Here is a 14,731-nt window from a genome sequence, read left to right on the forward strand (position 1 = left end):
ATCTCTGAAAACAGAATGAGCAGCTCAGTTTGCTTTCCATGAAGCTGGGTAGAGAGTAATATGGGGAAAGGCAACTAATGCTGGAAGCACAAGATGCTGACCTGTAGCATTCCCCTTGGCTATCTTCCTTATTCCCTTTGCATCCCCTGCTTCTCTTCTCTTCTCTTCTCCTGTCTTTATTCCACCACCCACATACCCAAACCAATTAAGTCTGTCTCTATTGCCATTCTAGTCCAAATTTCTCCATCTTACCCCTGAAATCATTCATGTTTCTTGAATGCATATTGAGCAAGCAGTATCTTACAAGGCACACAGGAGAATCCTAAAGAAGATGAGGCAGTGTTGTATTCTCCAAGAGCTTGTGCTTAGAAATCTCTCTCTCTTCCGACTCCACTGACTCACCCCTCCCTTCTACTCCTGGGCCATTGTGCCTTCCTCCCCCATGTCTTTGCTAACCTCACTTGGTCACAGAAGATGTGGGGAAGGTATTGACCTTGACATCGGCTGGAATGTGAAAGGGGTTCTGTCATTTATGGGCCTGTTGCAATAAAGAACCAAGCATTGCCTCCGCCCTCCAGCCATCTGTCTTCAGACAGCTAATAACCCTCTTTGTCAGATGCACAGACTGTTTGTCAGAATTCAAAAGTAGATAAACAATGGCTGGGGATGCCATTTATTCATTAAAGTTAGACAAATAAACCTTGGCATAGCACCAACCCAGCCTGCTGCGAGCTGGGCCCATCCCTCCCGAGGCTCAGAGTCCCAATAGCCTCACTCCTGCTCCAGGCAAAGGAGAAGGAGTTCACCTCTAGCATCTCTGTCCCCCTCCAGTTTTAATGTCCTCTTCCTTCAGTCTGCAGCCAACTGTCCTCCCAGATCAGCAGCCATGACACCCCTCACCAGCTTTGAATCTGACTCTGGTACAACCCATCATGGGAAACCCAGGAAGCCATCACCTCCCCTATTTGCCTCCCACCAGTGTAAGAAGGCAGCAGACTCCAACAAGCCACATCTCATTTGTAGGAGCCCCACGGTTGAGCACAGCCAGGGGTGGAGCTGTATAGCTGACATCCTGTCTATCCATCTCTTTCATTGCCTTTTTTTTTTCTTTCTCTTTTCTCTATCGCCTCCTCCCTTTCCCAACACTGCTGTGTGTTCTAATTTGTGGGAATGGACCTGGTGCCTCTGTCCGTGGTGCTGAATACGCATGTTCTCTTGCTGACAATGCTCGTTAGAGAGGCTGAATCTAGCTTCCTAGGGATTAGAGCAGCCAAAAAAGAAAGGGGGGTGGGGGCAGGGAGTTAGGAGCTGGGCTGTATTTGAAAGCTGAAACTCCAGGTGTTTGATCCCCCCCCCCAGCTTCTAGGTGACCAAGGAGGTGAGGGAATGCTGAACAAATTGAGATAACATGTGTGATGAGTTACAAGTCTAGACTAACGAAACAGACAGGCTAGAAGGAGGAAAGACCGTGGGACAGGAGAAGGCACAGGTGGGTGCCTTCCAGGCCCAGAGGGGTGAAAACTATTGGGAAAGCGGAGGGAGAGTCCTGCCTCCACCCCAGACAGCCTTGCTACCCGAGTAACACATTATCTACTTGTCTCTTCCTAAAGCTCTGGTGCCTAAACTCCAATAAGAAGGCATCTACAAGAATGGGTGGAAGGGAGTTGCTTTATGGTTTATAATTATCTTTACAAATTCTCAAAATAATCTTTATCACTCCTTCGTATTAATAATTAAGCTGGAATCGCAGCCCTGACACTGATCACAAAATAAAAATCTCTATCCATGCCATACAACCTATCTTGGCATAAATTGAACAAATTGATAAACTACTAAAAAGAAAAAAAAGTAATTATTTTCTCCAGGTTGCTGGAATTAGTGATCTATTGGAACAATTAGCTGCTTCTTCCAGTAAGGATAAGATGATGATCATTATCTTTCCAACTCAGAATAAATAGAAAGGACCTACTTTTGCCATATGGAAGCATGTTTGTTTTGTTGAACAGTGTCTAACAGGGCGTCTGTCACTCAGAGAAGTGATTTCATCTTTCTTTTGTTTCCCTGTTTATTTTTGGTATCTTTTTAATTCTTTCTCTTTCCACCTTCCCCTCCCCCAAGACCTTTCAAAAAAAAACAACAACTTGGGAAGAGGCAAGTGGAAAATAATGAATGAACAGCAGCTTATCATAAGTTAGAGTAACTGCAATTGGTTCTGTTAAGCTACACAAAGCAATAAAAAAAATACTACTCAGAAGATCATTTAAGGAAGCCTGTGGTAGGCCATGAGAGACTTACTCTATATGGAAGTTCTTAATAGCTTCTCAGAGAGAGTCTACAGCCTACATGGGAATGGAGAAGGTTGGTGATGAGTATGTTTGTGTGTGTGCGGGTGCGCGCGCATGTGTGTGAGTGTGTGTGTGTGTGTGTGTGAGTGTGTGTGTGAGTGTGTGTGTGTGTGAGTGTGTATGAGTGTGTGTGTGTGTGTGAATGTGTATCTGTTTGGCCTAAACACCCAGGAGGCAGCCGATGGAGATACAAACAAAAGTCAGCAAAGGACAGGCAAGAACAGAGGAACTAAAGACAGGCTTAAGGATGTCAGATTTGTCTGACATCGTTGTCTTCATGTGATTAAGAACACGTTGCTTCAGAGACAGTGCCGGAAGGAGATCTTTTATTTATTCATTGAAAAACATCCATTGTAAACGCTAAAAACTGATGCCAGTTTCTCATAACAAGTGTCGGGCTTCCTTCTACACACCGGAGCCATAAAGTCGAATAAGATATACTCCCTGGCCTCAAGGAGCCCACCCTAGAAGCACCAGACATGCCTCAGTGCAGACATTAACCTCCACAGAGACATCCTACCTCACAACTAACCTAAGTGAGATGTCTCTCCTTCCCCAAGATGCACTCCACTGAGCCTTACCTAGTGGACTTCTCAACTTTGTGGTGATGTATATACTGCTTATGCATGCACCCGCAGCCCCCTCTTAGAGAGTTACCTGCAGGAGGGCCAAGGTACTGCTTCCTTCTTCCTTTCCCAGCCCTGGGCCTCAGCCACTGTCTCTCACTGTTTTTAGTTAAGTAACTAAGGAGGATCATAAGTGGCAATAGAAGAATGTAGAAAGTCTCTCACAGGTGTTATGGGGACCTGGAGAAGTTGCTCATCTTACAGAGCTAGAAGGAGTCTTCATGTCTCTGACAATTTTCTGGTTCTAGGGCTTTCTATGAACTCTAGGATTCGAATCTCTGTCTGAGAGGTCAAGGGCCAAGGCAATTTAGCAGAGTGGATTCCTTCCTTCCAACTCTGGCTCTCCAGCCTTGAAGTCTACTACCAGGCTGTTCTTTTTTTGTTTATTTGCTTTATTGTTATTGTAAAGGTGATGTACAGAGGGGTTACAGTTGCATAAGACACACACACAGTAAGGAACCAGCTATATGTCTGCCAAGTGTCTGGATATCTGAATTTAAATCTTCTCAGTACAGAAAATTGAACGATATTGGGTAAGAGAGCCTGCAAGATTCCAAAATGTCATGATGCAAAATTTGGTCCTGAAATCTTGAAACCAGGTGCCAAGGGCTCATGTCTGTCTTCCTGCTAAGATCTAAGAAGCGAGGTTCAAAGTTGTCCTGGGCAGAAATATCTGTAAGACTCTTATTACCATTTAACCAGTAAAAAGAAAGCTGGAAATGGAGATGTGGCTCAAGTAGTAGCACATCAGCCTTGAGCACAAAAAGTCAGGGAGAGCACACTGGTTCTGAGTTCAAGCCCCAATACATTTGGCACCAAAAAACAAACAAAAAAAGAAACTCTGTCCTTTTTACACAGCTATTAGAAAGAATAATATTATGTGATTTGGAGGGAAATGGATGGACCTAGAACAAATCATGTTAAGTGAGGTAAGCCAAGCTCAGAGAGATAAATAGTGTATGCTTTCATATGTAGAAGCTAAATCTGAAATGCACTGGGACATGGTAAATTATAAAGGACTCTAGGCATTCACACATAGTGAGGCCAAAGGAGACCAAAGGATTCTTAAGGGAGAGGAACACAAAGACACAATGCTTCTGTGCTTCTGATTACATAAAAATAATATTTATCAAAATAAGAGGAGAAAAATAAGCAAAACAAAACCTCGGTCCTGGCTCTCAGTATACTACATACGTCTTGTTAGCACCACTTGTGACATAACTTTGAAAACTGTGGTCACTAAAGGAACAGAACCAGGAAGTTGACTGGTTTTGCTCAGCAGCCTCCAATAGCATATCTGGGTTTTTCTCCTGCCTGTTCTCAGAGCCCATTCAGGAGCCTGTCAGCTGCCTGCTGAGTGGAAGAGAGGCAGCCCAGCAGGCCTGCAGATAAAGCCATGCATTCTTCTAGCTGATGGGAAGCGGGAGGAGGGTGGCCTAGGACTTCCATCAGGAGACTGGACCCAGAGAAGAATAAGAGTCACTAGTGTGGGCCTCGCTTCTCACTCCGATGATTGTAGCCACGGCCTCCTCATGCTCAGGGCACATAATCATTTTCCTGAGACAGTTTCTCCACTGCCTGCCAGAGCCCCCGGGATGTTGGCTAATACTGTCATTTTGTTAGTTGGGGCTTTAGGGTGTGTTTTTCCCCCTTATTTCATTTTTCTTACTGATGTGTTTTCCTCCACTGGGGCTGCAAAGCTGGTTATTTGTATAACGTCCCTGTTTATTATTTATGGCAAGACTCGGATTTCCAGGGCACTTTATGATTGTTATTTAATTCACTCAGCCTCTTGGAATGGGAGACCGCTCTTTCTATTTTCCTGCCACAGCCTGATGGAGGATTCCAGAGCCCATTTCTCAGGCCACCATTCCTACCTGCTTACCCAAGGCCAGGGAGCACTTTGGGCTGCCGATCTTTCTAAACAGTCCCCTTTCCACAAACTCATCTTACCACGTCTTCAGGATTGTACCTCTGGTCTATCTGTCCTCTCCTCCCACCTGGATTTCACACATCCAGCCACCTCCCCCAGTTCATCTTCACACCCATGGCCCAAAGCCACGTTTCAAAATGTAAATTTGACAATGTCCTCTAGAAAACATTCTGGTGACTCTATTGTTTAAGGAAAAGAAGCCAGATCTTTTGCATGTTTTAGGAGGTCCCAACCTCTCCTCTTACTTCCTTAGCACCCTCTTTTTGTAGTCATATGACCCTTCTTTCTGCTCCTCAAGAGGGCATGACCTTCCATCCTCAGGAGCTTCGGGGTCCTGTAACGCCCCCTTGGAAGGCATGCCACCTTCTCACACACTGTATCCTAACCCCTTCTCATAGTGAGATCCCTGCTCATCCCAAAAACCTCAATGTCTTCCTCACTGAAGTCTCCTCTGACCCACCCTCCCCAGGCCAGGGCAAAGGCCTGTCTATACCTTCTTCAGCTTCAGACCCTAAGTCTAGTTCTGCCCCCACTTCATTATGCAAAGTCTTTGAATTCCTGGGGTAACACAGTTGAGTGAATCACTCAGGAAAATCTATCTGCTGAGTGGGTTTGGGGCCATATTTCAAAAGAGATAAGCAGCAAGGATCCCTAGAGGAAAAGGAAGAGAGCTGGGTTCTTTGGACATCAGTAACCTGGGCAAATGGGGTAACACCAGCCCCTTCTATGTCCTGGTGCTTTGCCAGGACCACACTCTCCAGAGAGGTTGGATGTGAGCTCTGTCCTCAGGAACCTGACCTTCTACTTCAGCAGATTAGACAATTGTCTTTGTGCTGGTTTGGTTTTTCATTTGGTATTGTGACTCATATGTCTAAGGACCAAGCATTGTGGCTCTGAAGACAGAAAAATCTAGATTCATATGACAGGTAGCGTTAGAGCAGGCTTGGGACCAAATCACTGCAGATGGCGACCAAAGACCATACAGGCTGCACCCTCTTCCAGTGGTTTGATATTCCTTCCAAGCACCAAAGTATGGAAAGGCTCGGTGAGTATTGTAGGCCTGGTGAGTCACTGCTCACTAACTACATACCCTGTGCCTTCTTTATTCCTGGTACAGTGAGCTCCACAGCATATAAAGACAGCCCCTGCCCATCCCACCCCAAGACATTAAGCCCTATAAGCTATGATAATACAATGCCACAAGTGGCTATCACCAGGTATGAGTTAAGAGTTGTTAGGACAGAAAAGAAGTGTCTTATCCAACTGTAATCCAAGTGAGGCTGGCATGTGTAGAGACGTGATATATGGTTGCTTTTATTATAAGAGACCACTGCAACTATTCTTGAATCTCTCCAAAGCCTGGAAACTAGATGCATGCCAAAGCTATGGGCGATTCAGCCAGGCTCTTATAAAGGGGCTTTAAACAGAAAACCCCTTCAACATGAAGAGTCTTCTTCTTAGCATTTCACCCATGCCAGTGACAGGGGGACTGGGCAAGTTGGGTAGCAGCCACTGGCAAGACCTTGGGGTCTCCTTCCATGGCAACTGTGTTCTGAGGAGATGTCCTATTCTACCTCTGTGTCTCCTTCCCTCTGTCCTTATCCAGCCTCAGAGCCTCATCGTTGAATTCACTGAATGCTGAGACCTTTGCTCCAGCCCCCACCCAGGCCTCTGGGGGAGGTACAGGGGAGTGGGAAAAAACCAGGATGGTTAATGGCCTGAGGGGCCATAAAGTTTTCAGAGATATGCACTGGAATGATCAGGTTCAGGCTGAGATGAATTATCCAGAGCTTTTATCAAAAGGAAGGAAAGAGAGGGAGGGAGGGAGAGAGGGAGGGAGGGAAGAAGAGAGGGAGGGAGGAAAGAAGGAAGGGAGGGAGGGAGGGAGGGAGGGAGGGAGGGAGGGAGGGAAGGAGGGAAGGAGGGAGGAAGAGAGGGAGGGAGGGAGGAAAGAAGGGAGGAAAAGGGGAAGGAAGGAAGGAAGGAAGGAAGGAAGGAAGGAAGGAAGGAAGGAAGGAAGGAAGGAAGGAAGGAAGGAAGGAAGGAAGGAAGGGAAGCAAGCAAAGGAACCAAAGGAGGGGAGGAAGGAAGGGAGGGAAGGAGGGAGAAAGGAAGGGAGGGAGGGAAGGGAGAAAGGAAGGGAGGGAGGAAAGGGAGCGAGGAAAGGAAGACAAACCTAAAAGACCAGAGCGGTCATGTGCAAGTGCCAGGCCCCCCACTCTGGAAGCAGCAGTCAGGTGGCTGCCTTTTTTTCACCCTTTTCTATCTGCTTCTTTCTTGTGCATTCCTTTCTGAAATGTATTTGTTTCTATGGAAACAGTGTTGTTACTGGTGTGGGAGGAGTTTAATGACATTCAGAAGTACCAAATCAAGTCCATTTATATAATGGTTTGAAATACACATAATGGCCCATGGAATATAGGACACAGTGACAGTTTCTGTAACTGCATACCGAGTGTGGGATAAATAGAGCAATGTTATAGTCCCCACCTCTGAGTCAAATGGACTAGGAATAACCACTATCCATACTAGTAATGAGCGGCACTTCTCAAACATCACTCATGAATGCATCTAAAAACATTGCCCAAGCTGCTTTCCTCTCATCAAGGAAAGAGGCAGAACCATGGCTCCCCTGCATTTGCCAAGATTTGACCAGGAATCAGGGAGGGTGGGTCCAGTGGTTACTCCCAGGAATAGAAAATAGCCAGTGAGATAGGTATGGTAGTGCATGCCTATAATCTCACCTACTGAGAAGACAAAGGTAGAAGGATCTTGGTCAGATGGAGGTCAGCTGGACAAAAGGGAGACCCTATCTGAAAAACATACTAAAAGTAAAAGGGCTCAGGTGGTAGGATGTTAACATGCATGAGGCCTTGGATTCAATCTTGAATAACACCAGAAAGAAAGAAAGAAAGAAAGAAAGAAAGAAAGAAAGAAAGAAAGAAAGAAAGAAAGAAAGAAAGAAAGAAAGAAAGAAAGAAAGAAAGGAAGGAAGGAAGGAAGGAAGGAAGGAAGGAAGGAAGGAAGGAAGGAAGGAAGGAAGGAAGGAAGGAAAAAAGAAAGAAAGAAAGAGAAAGAAAGAAAGAAAGAAGGAAGGAAGGAAGGAAATTAAGAACGGAACTGGCATTCTAGCTGCTCCTTGGGTCCACCGCATTGCCCAGCCTGCAGTCAGTTCTTATGATTCCTTTCTGTTTGATTGGGAACCTTACCAGGTGTTGAGTGGGTCACCTGGTCCTTGAGGAAACTTGAAGGATGCTCTGATTGGCTTTAGTTGCACCAGAAACACACTCTAAGCAAAGACTGGAGGGCAATCATTCACCTTACAGGTGCAAAAGGGGTCAGGACCCTAGAGAAATGACACCATTGGCATGAGAAAATGAGCCAACACAGGGCTATCGGCCTGCCTGCCATGATTATGAACAGCTAAAGTCTAAAGTTCCCAATCTGCAATGTCTCGAAGCTAGGTCACTCAAGGAGCAAGGCGTCTATATCCCAATCCTATGAGTAATAGCTTGAGGCTGGCTGGGGCAGGTAGGGGAGTGGGGGAGGGGAGGTCTCCCAGCATCTTCAGCCTACTTCATGTGAAGACAAAGTGACTTTGCAATCGAAGAGAAAAAGCCCTCCGGAGAAGAGTTGTAGGCACTGGTGACTGGAAACCAACCCTTAGATGCTGAAATGGTCCCACCTGCGGCATCCAGGGAAGCCTGACAAAAGTTGATGACATCCCTCAGAAAGCTTTGTGTCCAATAGGTGACAGATACCGAGAGGAAAAGGACAGAAGGCAAGAGACCAATCCAGGGATGTAAAGATAGCTTCCTCTTAGGCCACAGAGGTGGAAAAAGCCATTCACTCTGCCTGGTCTGGGGGAGACTTCAAAAAAGAAGGAGAAGGAGGTTAGAGCAGCTCATGAAGTCGTGAAGTGAAGGAGGTACTCCTGTACACTCAGGCCATTTAATCCCTAGCACATTACAAGGGTAATAGTGGTAACCCCACTTAGGGGATAAAGAAACTGAAGCTCAAAGAGATTGAATCATTTGCCTGAAAAGGCATTTAGCTATTACTCTGTAAAGCTAAGAGGCAAACCTTGATCTTCCTACTTCTACTCTGCTTCAGGGAATTCTGCATGTCGGCCATACAATGGGATGGTGACCTCCATCCCCACCAAGGGCAGACACGGATCAGCATCTGTATGTCTCTCATAGCTCAGAATTGCTGCCCCATCTCCCCATCATGCACGGCCCACAGACCCCACTCTGCTTGTCAGGTGATCCCTCCGATCTGGTCCCAGATAGAGGCTGGGCTGACTCTGCCTGCTACTGAGGGAATTCTCTGAGCTTCACTAGCTTCTCATTCCTGAGAGGAATGAGAGGTGGCAGCCTAGAGAAGAGAGCTATCCTCCTTACCTGCTGCCCTGCCCCTGCAATGCAGGGAAGGGGTAATAGCATTCACACTTCTCTAGGGCAGCATCTTCACAGAATGTTAATAGGTTTTCAGTGAAATACAGCCTCCCCTGTCAGCTAAGGTGAAGTAGCTAGCGAGACCTAATTAAACAAGTCTCTTTCCTATAGAACACCTCAAGACTTTAATATGCCAAAGGGCACGGTGAACCACCAGGAGGAGGGGAGTTTACAGAGTTTCTCAAACTTATTTGCCCACAAACTAATTTTTTCTGCATCATGTCTTAGGCCTAGTATTCCTTGGAATTCACTTTGGAGCACAGCAGATTTTTTTTTTTTGGCCAGGCCTGAGGCTTGAACTCAGGGCCTGGGTGCTATCCCTGAGTCTCTTTGTGTTCAAGGCTAGTGCTCTACCACTTGAGCTATATCTCAACTTATGGCCTTTTCTGGAGATCAGAGTCTCACAGACTTTCCTGCCCACTTTGGCTTTGAACCATGTTCCTCAGATCTCAGCCTCCTGAGTAGCTCGGATTACAGGTGTGAGCCACCAGCACCCAGCTGAGAACAGCAGGGTAAGGCCCAGGTTTTCCACTACTTAGCTGAACAAGCCTCATCAAACAAGAATAAATTGGGGGGGGAAGAGGGGGATATAGGTGGAGGGGGGATATAGGAAGGGATAGGAAGGGAAAACAAAGGAGGAGGCAACAATGCTTGATAAGAAATGTACTCATTATCTTGCCCATGTAATTCTAACTCCTCTGTACGGTATTTTCATAATAAAAAATTAAAAAAAAAAAAGAATAAATTGTGCCCGCCTTGTGAGGACCAATAAAATAACATAGATGAATACTCTTTATAAATGATAAAGTACTATGCAAATGATATAGTGCTACTATTGATTTTCGTGAAGCAAATACTCCCCTTCCCAGAGGATGTTTCATTAGGAATCAAAACAAAGTTGGGGGTGTAGCTCAGTGAGAAAGCACTTAAACTAGCATGCGCAAGGCCCTGGATCCAACCCCAGCGCAGGGTGATCGAAACAAACAAATGGATTAGTCCTATCCTTGACTGGGTATGTGACCTTGATCTCGAAATCTCTTGACCTATATTTTCGCATCTGTCAAATGGCTATATTCATAATGCTAGCCCTCCTTCCCGCATGCATTTGTTGTAAGGATAAAATATGCACAATTGTACAAGTGCTTTAAAAAAAAAAAAAAAGGAAAAAGAGCCATAAAAGACAAGGCATTGTTACTAGTATGCCAGGTGAACACCCCCCAATTCAGTCCCATTTGTGCAGAGATTGAAACAGAAGGGAGGGAGGGAGAGGCGGGCTACTGGGAGAAATAACAATGACTAATAGTCTTTATCCATATTTATGATGTTAGGAGCCTTGCATGCGCCTGTCACTAAGGGAAGAAGCATGAATCTTTCATGAGTGAACACTAATGTAGTATTAAGATGAAATGGTCAGGAAGAGTCCTCGCCTGCCTCTGTCTCCAGCTGTGCTGGGAAGGTCAACACAGGCTCTGTCTCTAGGGAGCAGCGATAGCTACGCAAGAGGGATGAACTCAGCCTCCCAGCAGAGGTCAGGGACTGTCCAGGAAGGACTGGCAGAGGGAACGGCGTGCCATAAGATGTAGAAGACCCAGTGTCCACACCCTATCACCAACTGGACCGCCTTGAGCACATTACTGGACCTCCATTTCCACATCATAAAACAGGGATAAGGAAGTCAACCCTGAGCATTGCAAAGTCCAACTCTCAGCTTGGCTATTTAGAAAAGGACTTTGGTTTTGGATTTGGGGCTATTGTTATTGGTTTGGTTTGGCTTGATTTTGGACTTGATTTTTTAGGCAGATGTTTTGTTTTATTTTTTATTATTATTATTACAGACAATAGATTTTTAGGGCACGTCTAGCTCATATTATTGAATTTAAAAGCTTAACATATTTCAAACGTTTCAACATAGACTATAGTGTATAGTGTCTTTAATCCTAGCTACTCAGAAGCCTGAGATCTGAGAATACAGGTTCAGAGTCAGCAGAGGCAAAAAAGTCCATAAGACTTTTATCTCCAATTAACCAGAAAAAAAAAAAAAAGCCAGAAGTAGAGCTGTGGCTCAAATGTGGAGTGTCAACCTTGAGTGGACACCCTAAGGTGCTCTAAAAGCTAAGGGACAGCAAGCACCTAGGCCCTGATGTCAAGACCCAGTACAGGCACACACACACACACAAATATACTATAATGAGACTTAGGACTACAATACAACAATGACTGCACAAAGCCATAAGATATAGGCCCACAGTCTGGATGATATTCATCAGCAAAAGTGAGAGAAAACCCTATCACATCCAGGATAGGTGTGTGGGATTTAGAATACAAGGAGCTTTTTATGCTGATGTCTGATCACTAAGTGAGGGAATAGAGCAGGTTGACTGTAGCTGCTTTCTTTTCTCAGTCTAGGAAGTTCTCATCCAGCCACAGGGTAGCCACTACCTGGAGAGAAAGCTTAACTTGCCCTCATGATTGGGCAATCTAGAAGGCTCCACCCAGAGGGAAGCAAACAATGGCACAAGACAGTTATAAAATGATGCTGCCAATATTGCCACATGGTTTGGAGACTGATTCTTCAAGGATTGGTACATTTATTGTTAACCACCAAGTGGAGATCTGGAAGGGGCCTTTTCAATGCACACAAGTGGGGGATTTTATTATTCATTTCACCTGCTCCACAGTCATTTATTGAACATGTACTATGTGCCCATCACCGCCACCACAGCCTCTTACTTAGCATCAACTCTGTGCCTAGACACTGGGTTCAGCGCTTTATACACATTACAATCCTGAGAGGTATCTGTCATGATTCCCATTATCCACATGAGGAAATGGAACTCCGGAGAGAGAAATAACTTGCCCAAAGCCATCTAGCGAGTAAACAGCAGAGCCCAGGGCTGTGTAATGCTAAAACTGAGTTCTACACTAAATGGCTCTTCCTTATCCAAGGAACTTCTGCAGAACGAATGGGCCATCTTGCTGACAGCTCTTCCTGGATGTGAACACGTCTCTTCCTTCCTACTTCCTTCCTTCCACCAGCATACTCACCTGAGAAAAAGTCAGCAGCAGAAAAAGGAAATCATCAAAGCCAGACACTGGTGGCTCACACTGTAATCCTAGCTACTCAGGAGGCTGAGATGGAGAGGATCACAGTTCAAAGCCAGTCTGGACAGGAAAGTCTATGAGACCCTTATCTCCAATTAACTACCAGAACACTGGAAGTGGCTCTATGGCTTTAAGTGGTACAGTACTAGCCTTGAGCAAAAGAGCTCAGGGACAGAGCCCAGGCTTAATTCAAGCAGAAAGAGATGGTGGGCGGGGGAGAAGAGAGAGAGAGAGAGGAGAGAGAGAGAGAGAGAGAGAGCGCAATCTCCTTTTAAGGCCCTTGGCAGGGATCCTCAACCTTTGTTTTCCATCCCTCTTCCTCTTCTTTGGGGCCTCTCTTGACCATTCATCCTCTATAATTCATTTCATCAGTGGCTTCAATTTCCGTCCCACTGAAGCCTCAAAGCCCCGGGTTTCTGAGCATCTTTATCTGGGCCAGCCTTCAGTGTGGTAAAGATTGAACACCTCCCACATCTCAAAAGCCTGGAGAAGACAGATCAAGGACAGATGGGGCAGTGCCAGGGTAAACACACAGCCAAGTCTTTCCTGCTCCTGATGAATGTCCCTGGAGGCAAAGACAGGTCCCCTGGGTGCCAGCTCGGAGCTCCTGGCTCCCTCCTGCTCACCACACAGCACGAGGACACAACCATCTCTGCAAATCTCTTCCCTGTAGGGCAGTTTTCATGTTATCTTGGCTCACTCCTTCTCCAGAGATGAGGAGATTGTTTTAAACCTGCCGCCCTACCAGTTCAGCTCCTAGATTCCAATGCCATTAAGTTTCATTATAACAAATAAACACCACAATGACATTTATAAGTTACCACTGAGCACAGAAGCACAAATATGAAGCAGATAAACTGCATTTGATCCAAATAATTACTGCAGGCAATATTGGGCTTAGCCTGAGTTGGCAGCCGGCTACCTAGTAATTTATTAGATTGCGTAAGGCAATGTTGCACGTTGAGTTTTTCATTATTGTGTCTCTTCCCCTCTCTGTGGCCTAAATAGGTTAGAGGAGTTTAATCAGTGCATGGCCAAACAAAGACAGACTTTGCTCAAGCGGATTTAGGGCTGGGAAGGTCATCCAAGTGTCCAGGAATGGCTGCTTCCCAAGCAACATCCATACTTGTGAGAAAGAGAAAGCTTCAGCCAGCCAAGAAAGACTCCCTTTACTCAACTCCAGACAGGAGCCCTGTGTAGGAAATTGGATGGGAGCCCCAGGATTTTAACCTGAGTTTCTGCAATAGACCTTTTCCATCAACCTCCCCTCTCTCCACATACACACACATCATTATCATCATCATCATCATCATCATCATTATCCCAGGGCCCAGACCCCAGTCCCAGACCTCTCCTCCAGCAATGAATAAAAGGAAGGAAGCAATCCACCAGCCAACTCTGCAAAACAAAGAAATTGCTAGGAGAACTGGCTACCAGCAGCTGCCTCCCTGCCAAACCCAAACTCATAAAGTTTGATTCAAGGGGTTACAGTACCTCATATTCAGCATCCCTCCTGCCCCTTTCTCTCAGCCTTAGTAAATTACCCAATAAGCAGCAAGGACCTGTAGTTATTGTGCAGTTAAATGGTATTTGCCCAGTAAATCCTGAGCAGAGTACTAACAGTGATATACAGTAACTAATTAGGGACATGAATTCTCTCCCCAAGACGCCAAGTGTTACCAAATATTGCTGCATTTAGGGGAGGAGGTTTGAAAGCTGCTCTGTTCTCTCCAGTGAAGCTATGAGTATCTCTCTATTAAAGGAGCTGTACACATCTCCAGTGGCACTCCAGCTAGAAGATAGAGATATCCTGGGAGAAACAAACCACAAGCTATATCCCCTAAGATGGTAGCCGTCCACTGCTGCCTGATCTCATGCCCCAGCCAGGTCCAGCCAGGCCCCAGCTGTCCCTCCTTGGGTTGCCTCAGAACAAATAGGTGGTTCAATACCACCGTGGCTGCTGCAAAGGCCCATGGATCCCGCAGTGCTGGCAATGGAAGTCATTATTCACCAAGCCCAGGACTGAGCTGAGAAAGCTGTTGCAAAGACTCTGGCTTTTATAAGAGGCAGACCAATGTAGGCTTACAAATGGTTATGTCAAATGCTCATGGCTCACACAAGCTGTAATGCTAGCTGCTCAAGAAACTGAGATCTGAGGATCATGCTTTGGAACCAACCCAGGCAGATAAGTCCATGAGTCTCTTACCTCCCATTAACCAGTAAAAAATTGGAAGTGGAGGTATGGCTCAAGTGGAAGAGCACCAGCCA

The 14,731-nt window shown here is 45.8% G+C and overlaps 1 protein-coding gene across 1 annotated transcript in view; it reads left to right on the plus strand.

Moving 5' to 3' along the window:
- The window catches only part of Kirrel3 (kirre like nephrin family adhesion molecule 3), a 562,024-nt gene that overhangs the window by 448,218 nt on the left and 99,075 nt on the right, over positions 1-14,731 (plus strand). The window lies entirely within an intron of this gene.

This window comes from Dipodomys spectabilis, unplaced genomic scaffold, assembly GCF_019054845.1.
Source record: "Dipodomys spectabilis isolate Male_0828 unplaced genomic scaffold, ASM1905484v1 ptg000023l, whole genome shotgun sequence".
Lineage (NCBI taxonomy): Eukaryota > Metazoa > Chordata > Mammalia > Rodentia > Heteromyidae > Dipodomys > Dipodomys spectabilis.